The sequence below is a fragment of the Octopus sinensis genome, linkage group LG14, assembly GCF_006345805.1.
Source record: "Octopus sinensis linkage group LG14, ASM634580v1, whole genome shotgun sequence".
Classification (NCBI taxonomy): Eukaryota; Metazoa; Mollusca; class Cephalopoda; order Octopoda; family Octopodidae; genus Octopus; species Octopus sinensis.
The window spans coordinates 46,221,962-46,238,419 of NC_043010.1; the positions used below are offsets into that span (position 1 = coordinate 46,221,962).

At 34.5% G+C, this 16,458-nt stretch overlaps 1 protein-coding gene and 1 non-coding gene across 4 annotated transcripts in view; one reads left to right on the forward strand and one right to left on the reverse strand.

Annotated features, from left to right (window-relative positions):
• LOC115218760 (protein neuralized) overlaps positions 1 to 16,458 on the forward strand; it is a 466,873-nt gene that overhangs the window by 75,471 nt on the left and 374,944 nt on the right. The window lies entirely within an intron of this gene.
• Positions 10,803 to 10,906, reverse strand: LOC115219602. The gene has a single exon (XR_003882351.1). It is a non-coding gene; the product is annotated as a U6 spliceosomal RNA (small nuclear RNA).

Here is a 16,458-nt window from a genome sequence, read left to right on the forward strand (position 1 = left end):
ATGGTGAGGCACTGCTTTGAAGGGCTTACTCAAATAAATTGACCCCATACTTCTATTTTTATCTTGTTACAGTCATTGGAGAGTGGCCATTCTGGGGCACTGTTTTGTTGTTGTTTTTTGTTTTTGTTTTTTTTTTTTCTGCCTGGTGCTTATTATCTCAGCCTGTTTTTTTTGCCAGACCATTAATGTATGGAGATGTAAACAAACCTATACTGATTGCTGCTAAGCAGTAGTGAGGGACAAATACAAACAGAAACACACGCACTCACACATTACACACATACAATTTACACACACACACATACACCATGCGCGCATGCTCACACACACACACACACACAAACACATGCTCACACAACAGGTTTCTTTCAGTTTCCATTTACCAAATCTGCTCACAAGGTTTTCATCAGCCTTGGACTATCGAAAAAGACACTTGCCCAAGGTACCATGCAGTGGGCCTGAACCTGGGACCATGTGGTTGAGAAGCAAATTCTTTTCACATTGCCACACCTGTGTTTATTTGTGAAGTTCCTCTGAATGCCACTTGACTGATTGGCATGTTAGTTGCTCACCAACATCTGACCTACAGATCTCTCTCTCTCTCTCTCTCTCTCTCTCTCTCTCTCTCTTCCAGCACTACTACAGTAGCCTCTGCTTCAGCGAGGGGAGCAGCATTGACACTTCAGTGTGGAAGATGGGTCTTCTTGAGTACAGCAAAGTGCTGAATATCTCAGTCATTTGTCATCTCCTCCATAACGCTGAGTGTCCTGAGATCGTCCTTCAGTATTTCGTCCCATGTCCTCCTAGGTCTTTCTTTTTCACAACTTCCATCCACTTTGATTGATAGGCACTTCTTTACATGCTGACTGACACTCAAGACTCGTTTCTTTTCCTCTCTTCACTCTTATTGCATCCATCCACTCATTCCCAGTCCTTGCTCTAATTAATTACAACATCCAGTCCTTCCTCACCTGCATATCAACTTTGAGATTTCCTTCCTGCCTTTGTTTTTATTGCATCCATTGACTTAATAATTATTTAAAAGGAACATTAATTTTGTTGCTTTCACTAGTCTCACAGGCCCTATGATGGCCATGAACACAGCCTCTTCTTTCAAACCAAACCAATAAAGACAATAACTGCTAGAATAACAAGGTGATTTGATTAAGTGAAAATCTATTTAAAAATTTTCCACAAATGAAAAGAACTGACTGTATAACCATCATTACAGAAAGTAAATGACAATAATTCCATGTTGATATGACAATATGACCATCTCTTATTGGCTTGATGACTTCTTTTAATCTCTTGATTATAATTCTGGTTACACTGACCAACCAGCCAACCAAATAACCAATTTTAAATGGACTTAATTGTCCTACATTGACTTCTATGACTATAGACATAAAACTGTTTATCAAAGAATTCTGTGTTGTTCAGAGATCAGTGAGTCTCTCCAGGTTGAACCACTACTCCATGTTGAGAGGTCATAGCTTTAGGATTATGGACATGTGATAAGAATGTTGCAGGAACAAATCGCAAGACAGATTATTCAAGTTGAGCCAACCGGCAGGAGATCTAGTGGCAGACCATGAACAAGATGGTTGAATAACATCCACATTCTCAATTGGTCACACTCAGGAATCCAGACTGAAAATGTAATGACAGTTGCTTTTGATAGGATCCTAAGGAGGAGGGTATCCTATGGAGGAGGTACCCGAGGACTCTGCTCCTATGATCCTCCTGCAAATAGTGGTAGGGAAAAAGTAGATAGGTAGACGGACAGGCTACCTTCCTGTTATAGTACACAGTTAACTACTGTTTTCATTAGCTTTCAAAATCATCAAGAGAAAATATTGATTTCAAATTTTGGCACAAAGCCAGCATTTTTGAGGGGTGTGGTGTGGCAGGGATGAGTCAATTACATTGACCTCAGTGCTCAACTAGTACTTATTTAATCAACCCTGAAAGGATGAAAGGCAAAGTCAACCTTGACAGAATTTGAACTTAGTGCATAATGGCAGATGAAATGCCACAAAGCATTTTGCCTATATGCTAACGATTCTGCCATCTTGCAGAATAACATTATCAAACAATATTTGTTCCAAAGTCAGTCAGATGTGTTTAAAATTGTCTAACAACAGGTGTTTAACAATGTTATAAAAATCATATATTTTATACAGGTAGTAAAGGGTGTGAGAAAATAATGTGCAACTGTATATATTTTGTCTTTCATTCAACTAAACACAATATTTGTATGTTATCACCAACTCTATGGAAATGTAATAAAGGAAAGGATTAAAGTAACAGGTGTAAAAATTTCAGTGATAGTGTCTTTATATTTGTGATTCTTTTCACTAAAAAGAAAGTAATCAAGGTAATATTGTAATGCTTCTTGTTTGTAAACTTTCAAATTTACATTCAAACTGCTGAATACAAAACTACCCACAGAAGATTCCAGATACAGAAATTTTAAATTTTGACATGGATTTGTTTGTTGGAACATAAAGAACTAGCAATTTCTTGGAAGCAAGCCACTACTTCAAATGAGAACAGTTATTACTTAACCATTTTACACATAAACTGAGCCTAAAAGATATTAAAAATGACAAGATTAATAATCGAAGCATATGTCAGTTCACAGTGCAATCAGTTTGGAAACATTTCCTCTAGCACATACACATTCGAAGTTACCAAAACTTAATGACAACAAGGAAATACAATGCTGTAACATGTTCTTCTGTTTTCCTCTTGGCTACTAAAACTAAGAATTTCTAAATCACTCACTTTTGCCAATTCAAGTGCCAAAACAAAATCATTGCCATTCGTAGATAGCGTCTTATTAGTTGCCAAAAGATAAATTTGGCACAAACTGATTACAATTCCATATGATAAGAGGTGTATTTTCAAATAATGTTTCTTTCTTCTTTATTTTTTTCTTTTCATATTCTCAACGTTCTTTGTTCTGTATGTATGGAACATTATTTTTCAAAGCATAACAGAACACCTGTTTTAAAATCATAAATTTTAAACACTATATGTAATCCAATGAAAAAAAAACCTAAATATATTATTCTATTCTGAATATTTTCTGATGTTACAAAAATCCATTAGAATAACTATAGAAGGTTATAAAATTATTGAATATCACAAGATTTCTTTTAAAATATTTTCATTAATGCATTCGAGACATTATCTACAAATACTTTCACAAATGCATTTAAAACATTATCTACATAATGGAATTCAACAAGAATCTATGAAAGAATTTTACACAATTCCACGTAAGATCCCAGAACAAAGTATTTACAAAGAAGTAACTTACAAATTACATCACACCTTATTTCCTTGGCCCGAAAATAATCACTGAACCACAATTAGAAGAATAATTATTATATTTCCTAATTTAAATTTTGCTTATTTTTGTAATCTTTTTCCTAGCAGGAAATAAAATAAGTAAACATATATATATGTATATATATGTATATTAGCTAATGAATTCTTCAACATACATGTAACATTTCCTTCAAAATGAAATAAGTTAAATTGATATATATATATATAGAATACAAAAGAAACAATTCTGCCACACGTTTTAATATTCATTATGATTACAAGAAGTTACTCATTTCAAATTCACATTCCTTGCACAAATCGGATTGTTCCATCTGGTATTTGGGTGTTTACAGTAGTGAGAAGGAATATGATAAAAAAAGTAGCACAAGAATGTTTTGTTTGTTCCCGATTCAAAGTTACACGAGAAAGTGAAATAATTCCTACATTTTTACATAAAAGTATTCATTTCAATACTGTCTTTTATAACTAGAAAAGGATAACATATTCCAAAGGCATGTATGTGAATGTGTATTCACATGTGTGTGTCATATAGAAGTGCACATATATAATACATACATATATATATATATATATATTTGTATAGAGGCTGTACTGCAAGGCTGACTGAAATTTAATAAAAGGAAAAAATCAGCATCAAGTTTTGTATGTCTACATAACACAATAGTGATTCTGTTTATTGTGAAAGAAATACTAATGGATGATTGATATTAACTGTTTGCAATAGAAAGATATCAATCATTAGGAACATGGCTGGAGTTTGTGGCGTTGGAATTTTCTCTTTATTAACCCCTTAGCTTAAAACTTTTGTAATCATATATCTCTAATGAAATACACTTCCTAATTTTGAAAACAGTCAGTTAGGAATTTGCTGTAATTTAGTAAATTAATTAACCTTTTTTTTTCTTTAAGTTGTCATTTGGAAAATGTTCACTTCACTGCCATGTGGCTCCATATTCAATCCCACTGGCATCTTGAGCAAGTGTTTTCTACTTTATCCTCAGATTGCCCAATGGTTTGTAAGTGAAATTTTCTTCTTGGAAACTGTATGGAAGCTCATCAGATAGTGTGTATAGATATATAGGCTCTAGTCACAGGCATGGCTTTTATAAAGTTTGGCAACCACATGGCTTTAGGTTCAATTACACTGTATGGCATCTTAAGTAAGTGGATTTCATTGATGGTGACTGGTATTGTGTGCTAATTGTAAAATGAATATCACTCAAACAGGCAGTGTTGTCTGCAGTCTTCTGTGAAACCATGTCCAGCCATTGAACCATTCATGTTTGAGGGGCTTGGAGAACTATTACAGATTCAAGCTGGTGATACGAAGAAAATTCAGCTATGGAAAAAAATCTGCCTCAATGAATTTCATTTGACTCTGAAAATAGAATAAAGTTCATGTGAATATGATTATTATATTATATATATATATATATATATATATATATATATATATATATATATGTAGGTCCCGGGTTGATTCGGGGTTAACCACAGTAAATAAGGTACTCAATACATAGCAGAGTAAAATTAATTTATTATATAGAAGGAGCTTCTACAGGACTAGAACTGTTTCATTCAAGAGAAATCTTCAGAAGATTTCTCTTGAATGAAACAGTTCTAGTCCTGTAGAAGCTCCTTCTATATAATAAATATATATATATATATATATATATATATATATATATATATATACTAAGTAATTAGGGTTTAGCAACGAATTGCCTCACCAACACACCGAATTTAGAAATAGCAGTCAAAGAGATATAGCTATTCCTTCTACTAAAAGGGGGATCTCACACAAACTTTCATTCAAACTTTGAATTTCGTGGTACTGGTCATGCTTTAGCTCGCTCTGAGTTGAGATGATGCATTCTAGTATCTCAAAATTTAATATACAATTATTCATAATTGTAGTATCCTGCGCCGATGAGAGAAGAAGTACGGGTAAAGTAGAATTTTCTAATTCTTACGCTATCCTAAAACTTGATCTCGAAACGTACGTCCGTAGGTAACGTAAAATTGCATGATGGATTGCCGTCATTTCATTCTTTCTTTCTTACCTGTCTGTGTTTGCCTTTCAAGTGCTGTGTTTTTACTGAGATCCCCCTTTTAGTAGAAGGAATAGCTATATCTCTTTGACTGCTATTTCTAAATTCGGTGTGTTGGTGAGGCAATTCGTTGCTAAACCCTTAATTACTTAGTATTACTTAAATTTTCCTCGAATGGGGCTTTTACATGCTGAAATCTACTTGGTGTAATTGATAATTATCCCTAATTAATTAGTTCCACCTTTTATTATATATATATATATATATATATTAGAAAACAAGATGCTGTCTCAGGTGAATTGGTGAGGTAGTCAGTATTACAGTAAACCAAGGGAATGTAAGAATTTCATAGCTTACTACACAAGCAATAAACCTATACAATCCCTCAGTAAACACAGAATAATTGTGGACACTGAAAGAGGATAGGCAATCACTGCTGAAATCCATTACACCTGAATGTGTGATTCTGTAAACAATTTTTTTTTCTTTTCTTTTTGCAACAAATAATACAGTGTTGTATATTTAATGCAATTTTCTTTTGTGTTGTCACCTTAATCTCTAAAGATGAATTTTTAAATATTCTATATTTACATCTGTATGACAATTCAATCTCTAGTCATATGTACATAGCATCATACAGGATTTGAATTAGGAACCTTTATTTTTAAAATAGTTGTATTAACACTCTCATCTATTGTCCATTATGCTAGTGATGAATGTATATTTAATGTTACATCAATTAAAGTTATCTTTCAGTAAAGTTAACCATAGGCGTAGGAGTGGCTGTGTGGTAAGTAGCTTACTTACGAACCACATGGTTCTGGGTTCAGTCCCACTGTGTGGCACTTTGGACAAGTGTCTTCTACTATAGCCTCGGGCCGACCAAAGCCTTGTGAGTGGATTTGGTAGACGGAAACTGAAAGAAGCCCATCGTATATATCTATATGTATGTATGTGTGTGTATATGTTTGTGTGTCTGTGTTTGTCCCCCCAACATCACTTGACAACCGACGGTGGTGTGTTTACGTCCTCGTAACCTAGCAGTTCAGCAAAAGAGACCGATACTAGGCTTACAAAGAATAAGTCCTGGGGTCAATTTGCTCGACTAAAGGCGGTGCTCCAGCATGGCCACAGTCAAGTGACTGAAACAAGTAAAAGAGTAAAAGAATCACATCATGATCAATTCAGAACAGTGAATAAATAAGCATTACATTTGACAGAATAATCTGAATGCTAAAAGATTGATAGTTAGTGGTGGTCTTCCTTACTATATGTTTTGAGAGCTGAAAGCATGACGTTCGTGATGTAATTTCTGGCAAACAGAAATTGAAAATTTTTTTTTTAAATGTGGAAATTAACTATTTTTAAAACAAATTGAAACTTCCACTTTCAATTGATAGCTTATTTTCATCGTTTCTACTCTTTTTACTCTTTTACTTGTTTCAGTCATTTGACTGTGGCCATGCTGGAGCACCGCCTTTAGTCGAGCAAATCAACCCCAGGACTTATTCTTTGTAAGCCTAGTACTTATTCTATCGGTCTCTTTTGCCGAACCGCTAAGTTACGGCGACGTAAGCACACCAGCATCGGTTGTCAAGGGGACAAACACAGACACACAAACATATACACACACATATACAGATATATATACATATATACAATGGGCTTCTTTCAGTTTCCGTCTACCAAATCCACTCACAAGACTTTGGTCGGCCCGAGGCTATAGTAGAAGACACTTGCCCAAGGTGCCACGCAGTGGGACTGAACCTGGAACAATGTGGTTGGTAAACAAGCTACTTACCACACAGCCACTCCTACACCAGGTTATTTTTCCATTTCTGAGTGTAAACAATTGCACCACTCCATGAATATTGTTAGTCATTCACACATAATCATTTGTCTTTGTAGATTTTTGATAATTGGACAAAGTAGATAGATGAATCTATCTAATTAACCTTTGCATTTCAGACACCACAAGTAATCATAATGATTACTATATATAGCATTGCTAATTATAACTTTTCTTAAGAAGTTTAAGTGAAAATGATTAAAAAAAAAATTAAACCATTGTGGAGCAGAGAAGATATAGACTATTGCTAGCTAATCTGAACTTGAATGAGTTAATTCTGAAACAAAATCATGGCTTTCGATGGCCTCTTAAGACTTAGTAATCTTAGTTGCAATTAGTTACAAGTGGCAATGGAATACAATGAGGTGGAGTGTAGCATAGCATCAATTCAAGGAGAAAATATGAGAAAAGTATCTAGAAAGATAATTTCTGTGGCAGGCTGTAATTTCAGGAATTCACAAAGCTTAAGCAGGCCTTGACACAAATAGATGGTGTAGAGAGGGTTTTTTTTCCCTTCCCACCACTGTTTTTCAAATAATAAAAGGCACTTGTACATATTTGCATGAGCTTTTTGATATCAGAAAGAAACCCAATCACAAGATGTGTCACTTACAAAAGAAAGTCATCCATTGAAATTAATTTGCTTGTGTGTATGAGAGAGACAAGCAAGAGATTATCTAAATATCTTTTAGTTATACTGGATTTATTCATAGTATATCAATTTTATTTCACATTAATAGTAATTTATATTTTATATATTACTTGAAAAGGAAAGTGAGAGTAGAGAGGCAAGTTTTGTCTGGCGAATGTTTCAAAAAAAGATGGGTGAATGTAGCAAGGATGGCACGTATGAATTGCGAAGCCACCTTGAGCATAATCCTATGAACCCAGAAAAATTTAAAACAGAGGGTTACTTACTTGCAACCAAATGTGTTAACATGTGACATTATTGACTGAGGTTACCATGGTCTTTTCCATAGGCTTTTCTTTCCACGGATAAACCTTATCTGCTTCCCCCTTTACACTTTACATCATGACATTTCTGTGATACACGATCCCTATTGATCGTTTTTTTTCTTTCCCTTTTACGATCCCTTTTGATCAAAAACCAACCCCCTTTTTTTTCTCCCCAAAAAGAAAAGCTCTACTTTGTAATCTGTCCCATCTGTGTGCAGCCCTGTGTGGCTAATAAAGAAACATATATTACATGACTGGACCATATACACGCACACACGCACAAGTAGATGTGCAAAACAGTAACAGAAAGAATATAAACTGAAGACCAGTTCAAATGTGTTTGAGAAATATTTAAACCTGTAAAAGCTTTTCATTGCAGTTCATGGAAAAAAAAAATTTCATTTAAGACAAAGAGGTATTAAAACACCATAGTCGGCTCAGTGCTAGTGAATTCATCTCGGGCGTGTTAGTACTCTTCAGCACTAGATACCAAGGGAGGCAACTCTGAGCTAATTAGAAAACTGTGCTTTCTTTATGGTAAATCTGCCAATATTAACTATTAATGGTGCACATCAGCCACAGCAGGCTGGAATGAATTCAAGAGTAGGTCTACAAATCAGCAGCAAAAAGAATATATATACAAACTTCAGACCAGTTCAAATATATCTGAGAGATATTTGGATCTATGAAGGTTATTCACTGCAGTTTGTTGTAGAGAATATTTGCATTTGGTCAGAATAATCTGAATGTTATCATTAGAATTCAATCTATTCTTGGCTTACAAAATGTGTTGTACTCTGTGTGGCAGTAAAGAAAGTAAATGTGTATACATTGAGGTGTAAAACTACTATTTTGCACATAGAATCAAACTATTATAAGTAAAGTTTGTTTAGCTGGTGCAATCTATATTTGTATAGTGATTTAATGTGCAGTATCTCTTTATTGCAGCAGTTAAATCCATTGAAGAAAACCAAAATAAAAAAACAAATTGATTTAATTCTAAGGAATTATGGTGAAAGATAGGATAATGGGTTCTATTTTAATGATTATAAAAGTTTTTTTTGTAGTAATGGCAGTAAAAATAAAAAAGATTACAGCACCAAAAAGTGTCGTTAATTAGGTAGATCTTTGTAAAGGCAAGTTTATTAATCAGGCAGATGAGTTTTTATTGAATATAGTACAGAAAGAATATAAGTCATTAAAAAGTGATTAAACCCTATTTTGAGAAATAAACTGTATGAGGATGTATAATTTGATCACTGCATGGTGTCAGCAGCTGTTGGAAGTAGGTATTACGACACCAATCAAAAGAAAATAAAACCTACAAAATGTTTGAATTTTTCTCAAAGAAATACTTATTTTTGGTTGAAATCAAGTTATTTAATGTGTTCAGTAAAGAAGAAAAAGGAAAAATAATAAAATATTCAGGTTTAATTATAACCAAAATTTGACACGGATTCTAATATAATTAACTTGATTCTTTTAATCTTGATCATACTATCAGCAAACATTTTCAATAATACAGGGTTTAATCTTTACCATTCTTCTCTGAACTGCTGCAAGTAAAAGTTTCATGCTTTTAACATTGTTGTTGCTTTAATGCCCACTTTTCCGTGCTTGCATGGGTCAGATGGAATATTATTGAGGCAGATTTTCTGCAGCTGGATGCCCTTCCTGTTGCCAACCCTCAACATTTTCAAGTAAAGAAATAATTCCCTATGACCAAATATGGAAGATAACAAAGGCAATACTTGCATGATGGCCTCTCTCTCTTTCTATCTCCCTCTCTCCCTCTCCCCCTCCCCCTTTCTCTCCCTCACATACACACCTACACACACATTCACATACAATAGTCTTCTTTGAATTTCCATCTACCAAATTCCCTCAGAAGGCTTTGGTTGGACTGAGGCTATAGTGGAAGACACTTACACAAGGTGCCACACAGTGGGATTGAACCCAGAGCCATGTGGTTGGGAAGCAAACTTCTTACTACCTGTCTGCAGTCCTTGAGTTTAATTCTAACTTAATGGTTTGCCTTAAAGATTCAGCAAACTTTGAGTCTGGAGAGTGTTGGGGTCAAAAGAAAATCTTTGTTGCTCTTTTACACTTTTACTTTGTTTCAGTCATTTGATTGCAGTCATGCTGGAGCACCACCTTGAAGGGTTTTAGATGAACAAATCGACCCCCAAGACTTATTTCTTAAGCCTAGTACTTATTCTATCATTCTCTTTTGCTGAACCACTAAGTTATGAGGATGTAAACACACCAACACCAGTTGTCAAGCAGTGATGGCGGGACAAACACAGACACAAAACACATACATAGATATACATACATACATGCATATATATATATATATATATATATAAAACCCATGCTAGCATGGAAAGTGGACGCTAAACGATGATGATGATGATGATGATGATGATGATATATAATGGGCTTCTTTCAGTTTCTGTCTCCCAAATCCATTCACAAGGCTTTGGTCAACCCGAGGCTACAGTAGAAGAAACTTGCCCAAGGTGTTAGTGGGACTGAACCTGGAACCATGTGCTTGGGAAGCGAGCTTCTTACTACACAGCCACACCTGGAACATAGAACGCTTCATAAATTTGTGTGTCGTTCTTTCACAGGAGCCATGCTAATCTTCTCTGTATCATTCCAATTTTAGTATGTGTTTTGCCTAAACAATTTGAGAATCTTTGATAAATTTGAAAGATTGAGCAGATGCATTATCATATTGCCATATTACCACCTCTGAATAAGTAAGCTGTTGTGTTAAAGAAGGTGCATGGCTCAGTGGTTAGAGCATCGAGCTTACGATCGTGAGGTTGTGAGCTCGAATCCCGGACCGGGCTGTGTGTTGTGTTCTTGAGCAAGGCACTTTATTTCACGTTGCTCCAGTTCACTCAGCTGTAGAAATGAGTTGCGACGTCACTGGTGCCAAGCTGTATCGACCTTTGTCTTTCCCTTAGATAACACTGGTGGCGTGGAGAGGGGAGGCTGGTATGCATGGGTGACTGCTGGTCTTCCATAAACAACCTTGCCCGAACTTGTGTCTAGGAGGGTAACTTTCTAGGTGCAATCCCATGGTCATTCATGACCGAAGGGGGTCTTTACCCTTTAAAGAAAGGAAACAATAAATGACTTAGTTCTATTACAGAGCATAGCATTTTTATGGCATGGTTAAAATACTTTGACTTGTGAAACACCAGCATACTTGATGCTTCATACAAGAAATGAATATCAATGTATAAGTTCATTTAAAAAAAAATACTTGTCATATGATTACAAATTCCTATTTTACTGTCAGAAAATCAGAAATTCTCTCTAAGATAGTGCAAAATATTGAAATGCATTTTAACAGTTCTTGAATTCAATTTTGACTTATGAATTACAATAAAGATTTGGTATATGGTAGACTTCAAGTCTGGAGACTGTTTCTTTGAGGAACCATATTTTGATAAATTTGAAGCAATGAGCAGGTGCATTATAATGGTTAGTCATGTTAGTCAGGCTTAATAAGTTAGGGAGGAAAGACACTTTTGAAACATATTCGCATTTTGACACCATTCATTGACACCTTCATGGCTAAGAATGCCTTATACAATTCTTTGTCCAGTGAAACATCTCTACACTCTCTTACTAATCTTCACCAAATCTTGTCCTAAACAATCTTCCCAATTATTTGATTTTCCAAGACACCTACAAAAAAAAAAAAAAAAAAAGAAAATGCTAAATTATCCAAGAGAAACAATAATGCTAGCAAAACAAATGAAGAATTTTCTAGCTACGCCCTTTTCTTATCATGTTTAGTGATGTGTTTCTTTAATCTAAAGAGAACACACATAACCATCTTGATGAAATTTTGGCAATTTGCAGGAGTTAGTTTTGTTTTTAATTTTCTATTTCTCTTGAGATAAAGAATGCCCTCATAATACATTAAAGTAAATTAAATTGGCTATACTCTCTCTTTGGGAGGAGTGGGGTCTGAAGGATCCAAGAATATAAATATTGAGACATAAGGTGGGTGGGGTCAGTGGTCTAATTAATCTTCACTATTAAAGCTATTGTTAATGTCACAAGCATGGCAATCTAATTATTGAAAATTATTTACATTCGAAATTACTTTCTTTGGTTTGTTAAACCACTCACTGGTTGCGTCAGTTCAAAGGCAAAAATATCATCTCAGATTTTCCTTTGCATTGAATGAGTGAGATAAATTTCCTCATTGTTGTGCTCTTATTATTATATTCCAGTATTTAGCACTATTTAATAGATAATTTCAAAGTCTTATGGGCTTTGCTTCAGAACATATTAGTAGAACGTAAACTTGTGGTCATGTGATAATGATTTTTTATGTATTAGTACTTAGTTCTCTTGAGAATAAGACTTGTCTTCTGTAAGGAACTCGGTACAAGAAACATATCCAACCTATTGAAAACTGTTCTTTTTTAACCCTTTTGTTACTGTATTTCTGTTGAGATGCTCTGTGTTTCTTTCAATTACTTTAATTATAACAAAGAATTTAGTAAAATAACTTAGTTATCATTTAGCTAGTGTTAGGAACATAAATTGTGACTAAGGTTTGATGGAAGATTTTAATTCAAAACTTATGGAAACAAGACATTTGTACTCAGAGCCAGATGCGGTTTCAACCAGGTTGGTAACGAAAGGGCTAATTAATTAGATTTAACCCTTTAACATTCAGATTTCTCTGTCAAAGGTAATACTTATTTATTCACTTTGATATGAATTAGTCATGCATTACCTTGTAGTTTTGAGATTTCAGTGGTGTGATTGTTTACCTTTAGAATGACATTGTAGGTAGGTGTGAGAGGCTGGCTCTGGCTAGTTTGAGTATTAAACAAGTAGAATATTTTGGCCAGATATGACTGGTTTAAATGCTAAAGAGTTAATGATTTGCCAAATATTTGTGTTGCTGTGTGTATAACTCTAAATTACTAAAGTTGAGATGATAATTATGTCTGTTTTTCTCAGTTTACAATGGTATGTAGATTTACAAAGGATACAAATATACCAGTATAGAAAACAAATGTCCACACCTTTGGTAATTTGCTGTGCTTCAGAAGACACATCCAGCCAAGTTAAATCATGGTTGTGGTTAGTGCTGGTGACATGTAAAAAGGCACTTGTGTCGGTAACACATAAAAGGCACCCTCTACACTCTTGGAGTGCTTGGTGTTAAGAACATCCAGCTGTAGAAACCAAGCCAAATCAGACTGGCGCCTGGTATAGCTACCCAGCTTATCAGTCCCAATCAAACCGTCTAACCCATGCCAGCACGGAAAACCGATGCTAATTGATGATGATGATTAGCATTCAGATTACTCTCTCAAATGTAATGCATTTTTATTCACATTATTTTGAATTAATCATATATTACCCTGTAGCTAAGAGATTTTCATGGCATGATTGCTTATAATAACATTGTAGGATAAGTATGAGAGACCAGATCTTGCCAGTTTTAACACAAAAATGGTAGAATATTTTGGCTGGATATGGCTGGTTTAAATGCTAAAGGGTTAAGCATTATCATGAACTCAGTCAATATTTTATTTATCACTAGCACATTTGACCCGGCGTTGCCGGGTCATAGTGCTGGTGCATGCATATACAGCTACATGCATGCGCACATACATGCGAGTACTGTCCAAATCTCCGACGAATCACATACAGCTAGCTGGCATTCAATTGGCGTATCAAGTTTCGGGCATTTTGATTGGGTTTTGAATAGAAATTTCACAAAAAAGTCACTTCTATTGATTTTTTAATGGCTTTGCGGGGTGACTGGGGAAATGTAAAGATGTGCACGACCACCCTTGGACGGTTTTGAATGACCATAGAAAGTGCGAGCCCTCTAACTGAAAAATTGTGGATTTGTATAAAGGACACACGCGCAGACATTTTGCCATTTATTTATATAGAGATTTTATTTCCTCTGTATTTCTGTTTTATCCATATCTAATTTTTGCACAAATATTTTTTATTTCTATGAAAGTTTAAGCTGTAAAATACTAGTTGGACAGGAATCTTTTATCTTTTACTTGTTTTTCCATCATTGAGATTCAGCCACGCTGGGGGTTTTAGGTCAAACAAATTGACTCCAGTGTTTATTTTTGAAGTTTGGTACTTCTTCTATTGATTTCTGTTGCCGGAGTGCTAAGTTATGAGGATGTAAATGAATCAACACCAGTGGGGGAACACACACACACAGCAGGCTTAACAAAATTCACAAGGCATTGGTTGACCTAGGACTAGAGTAAAATACACTTTACCCAAGGTACCATACTGTGGGATTGAACCTGAAATCACGTAGTTTCTATGCAAGCTTCTTGACCACACAACCATACCTGTTCCTATGTACATATTTTTAAAGAAATTGATTCATAACTTGGCATTTGTTCAACCAGTTTTGAGTTATTAACTATTAAAGAGTAGATGAGATTGAAGGTATTTTGGTATGCAATTGAAATGGCTGTATTCAAAGTAGAAACATTATTGATTCATTTAGATTTCATTTAATCTAATCTTTTACATTTACATTGTTTCAATTCAAGCCAACAAGGGAACCTCTGTAGTAACTTGACCTACAAGAATTAGCAGTCAAATTTGCTTCAAGCTACACCTGCCTTAACCTGTTAGCATTTAAACTGGCCATAACTGGCCCCAAATATTCTACCTGTTCTAAGTTCAAACTGACCAGATCTGGCCTCTCACACCTACCCTACAATGTCATTCTAAAAATATATAGTTGCATCATTGAAATCTCAAAGCTATGAGATAATACATTATTAATTGGAAATGATGTGAATAAATAAGCTTTACATTTGGCAGAGTAATCTGAATGCTACATTGGATGATGTGATCCTTGAGAATAAAGACTGCACCATCATTGTTTGAACACCAGCCGTTCATTGCCTGGGATGAAACAACAACAACAACACTACTTTTTTGAATGTGTTGAATTGAAGTAATGTCCCTTCAAGAATAGAAATTGAACTTGTGACACATAGATTAGTATTCTCTCTAGCCTACTTGGTCACACAAACTGTTTTTCACCATTTGACCATTTTATTTAAATTTGGTAACCTTTTGCCTGTCTTGTGTACTACATGTGATACACAGGAAATATTTCCCTGGTGTCCAACCATCATATATAACAACACATTCACAATTGTTTTCAATCTTTAGAGTAATTTGGGACCTATTAAAGGAAAGCTTTATATTACTCAGAATGTACGAAACTTGGATTAATAAAAAGCATGGACATTTTAACAAAACTTATGAAAATTTTTTTGAACAGGCAAATGGTTAAAATTAAATATTTCATGAATGTCATTCGTTTATTTGCTGAGGCATTAGGGAAATATTTTCCCTTGTTTTAGAACGTGGCAGTTTATGATTTCTCACTTTCATAATAGCCATTCAGTTTGCTGTGAATATATTTTCTCTTATGTGTCAACATAGTATTGATTTTTTTTTTACATAGACAACAAAGAGTAATCATATGTTCTGTACATGCACTTCCACAAGTGCATTATTGACATAGAGAAATAAAATTGTTACAACCAGTAATCAAAGCTGAGTTATAAAACGGCTTTTCAAGATCCCCCACCTCCACACATAACCTTCATATTATATTATTTAGGTGAGTTACACATTTACCTTTTTATAAAGTGATACATGAGTATTTTATAAATAATGATAACAAAGAAAAAAATCTTTTATTAGTTATGATATAAAAGCTTGAAGAAAATCAAATGCTTTGATTCTTTGTAATTTCTTTATGATGTTCTTAAGCTGAATTTATATCTTATTTTTAAATACTAGAAATTGATTTCTTAGCATCTGTTTGAACAGCTGGCCATGTCGTTTGTGTAGAATGCAGCTTTTTATACTCTTTCCATTTTAACAACAGTGTTATGATACTTCTTTCAGATCTATATTCTCGCCCGCTTTCTCTGATTGGTATGTGTCTTGATTATTTTTCATTTTTAACATGCATGTGCATGTTGCTGATGCCTCAACCAGAGGACATTACTGAGTTTATTTCTCCCTAAGTGGAGTCTGCTTAAACAAGAAGAAAAATTAATAAAAAAAAAAAAGATAACATTGGAAGATGGCTTTTAGTTAGGTTATCTTAAGATATTTTCCAGTGTCATTATCTATTAAAAACATGCAGCATGCATATGTGCACAGCTGTGGATGCAACCTCAACTG